The following is a 2,649-nucleotide window of genomic DNA, read 5'->3' as shown; positions in this document are numbered from 1 at the left end:
CCAATAAAAATCAACTTACTACATCACCACTTGCAAAATATAACTCTCCAAACATTACTATGGAGTAAACAAAAAAAAACAGAACATATATATGTCTTGCAATTTTTCTTTAGTTTAGAAGGTTTGATAAGTTACCAAACCTCTTGAATTGCAACTACAGCTTCAGCTTGCCAACGATTTATGTCTGGAGCAAATCGGTAGCTAACAGTCCAATACCTACAAAATTCCACATAGAACATCAATTTACTGGAACAACAGTGGTCAGTATAATAATATATGACTTATGTAACTATTACACAAGTAATGGTACTATGACTTGAGAACAATTCAGGGACAACATGAAACTGGAAAAAGATCATCAATACAAACTACTACAGCAGCAATAAAATTATTATTGCAATTCCACCCAAAGTATATGGACGACATCCCATTACCTCAGCACTAACATAGCACATTATTTTTCTTAATTGAACAATTGGGCAATAAACTGATTTAAACAACAAAGTTGAGTTAGTAAAGGAAGATATGGCAGCTATTAAAAACATATCTTACATCTAGATCATACTTTTTAAAACAATCTTCACATAGTGCCCTATCATATGTCCTCTTTGTTTTATTTATTTTCCACATTAGCATGTTGCATCAAAGCTGGACATTGACAACAAATATGCTCTCACTATAATCACTAAGGAGGAATATTTATATTGGTAGACAGTGTCATACTGGTGGAAAACTACTGGTTTTTGTTGAGTTAGGAGCTCTATCAATGGAAGAAACAAATGTATAATGATTTGGTACCGGAAGAGACAACCGAAGCAATGAGCCCAATGAAGTTAAACACAATTTCAAATAACTTCTAAGGTTTCTAGCAAGCAGTGAAAGATTTTATAGGTTCTGGAAAACAAATGCAAACCGAAACTCAATCATTCGGTTAGTTGATTGTGTGGTTCTGTTTTGGTTTTAGAAGTGTTCAAACCACCGTGAGGCAATCTTATTGTAGAAGACATGAAATATTATAGTTTGTGTGGAAATGTGCATAAGAATATTGTGTATTGTTGTTGTATTGATTGTGGAGCATATGCACAGTAATCCAAATTTGTAATTGATAACTCAAGGATAGATATGATTTCTGCGTTACCTGTTACAAAATGGTTGAGTTGATATTTATCGATGCTTATGCAGGCTAGCAACAGGCTGAGATGATCCAAGATAATCAGAGTTCAAAAGCTGTTGGAGATCCATACCACATTTTTCGAAGCCAGGAGAAACAACTTCGAACTTGATGAAACCAAACAAAAAATCCCCACAGCCTGAAATAGTGGATGCTAACAACATGCTATTGTATTCTCCCTAACTCATTCCTTAAATATAAATATGTTTGTACAAGCAAGGTAAACCGAATAGCTTGCATAGGCAACTCTAGTTTGCAATCCAATGAAAATAGTTGATGATAAGTGAGATATCAAACGAAAAGCTTTGATATGATAACAAAAAGAAGTCATTCAGATGAGCTAATGACCACATGATAGTCTTAAGATTGAAGATAGATAGTAGGAAATCATTTTCATTCACTCTCTCTGAACATACACACGGTGAATCAATTCAAGCCTAGCATTCTGCTAAATCCAACATCCTTCAAATCACCCATCCACACACAACATCGATTGACATGCATCTTCATACTTCTTGCTAGATCACCTGCAAATTTTCACATAGAACAACTAAAGGAACTTGAACCCAACCAAAGTACTTGAAAAAGAGTGTTATATTGAGTTTACCAGTGGTTTTGAACTCTAATATTAACTCGAGCTTCTGAAGGATGAGGAATACTATAGCACAGAATGTACCCTTGGGCTGCACAACATAAAAAGGATAGCTTCCACTTTCATACAATCACTTAAAACAAGAAACCCAGCATGAATCAAAGCCAAAAACAGAGGTGAGTGAACTGACTCTTGATTCAAAGTGAATCTAACACAGCGTAGTTGGTATGATCCTCCATCAGTTAACAGCAAAAAAGTTCAGAACTATTAATAAGGTGACACCAGGTTCCAATTGACAGAACACAGTTTCACCAATGGAGAGGAACGGAAAAACGGCGAGAAGGAGGTTGCTTTCTGATCGGTTCGAAGTCCAGTTGTGACGCCAAAGAGAGGTAAGACAGAAAGGTAGAAGCGTGAATCGGTGGAGATAGAAAGTAAGACGAAAGGTGAGGAGGTGGAGAAGAAAGGTAGAAGGAAGAAAGAGAAGACGGTGATTTGGGTAAGACAGAAGCGTGATCAGGAGGGGTAAAACAGGGACCCAAAACTCAATCCGGACCTAAACTGAGCACAAGGAAGGGATTGGAAATGTTGAAATTTGGGGGATTAGATTCATAATGTAATAGACCCGTATTAGGCTAATACCCCAACCAACAATGTATGAGTGGGCCCACAATTAGGGGTGTAATGGCTATGCAATACACCCAACCAAAAAATGGTGTTAGTGTATGCTTCTGTGCTAGATACATTAGAGATACTCAAAATTTAGGTCTTTTGTCTCTAAAGACTTATCCTTTAGCTTGCATGCTTACTCGGATGCGGATTTTGGAGGTTGTATATTAGACAGGAAAAGCACTTCTGATACTTGTCAATTTTTTAGGCAATATGC

The sequence above is a fragment of the Gossypium hirsutum genome, chromosome D09, assembly GCF_007990345.1.
Source record: "Gossypium hirsutum isolate 1008001.06 chromosome D09, Gossypium_hirsutum_v2.1, whole genome shotgun sequence".
In the NCBI taxonomy this organism is placed as follows: Eukaryota; Viridiplantae; Streptophyta; class Magnoliopsida; order Malvales; family Malvaceae; genus Gossypium; species Gossypium hirsutum.
Note: the sequence above shows the minus strand (reverse complement) of the source record.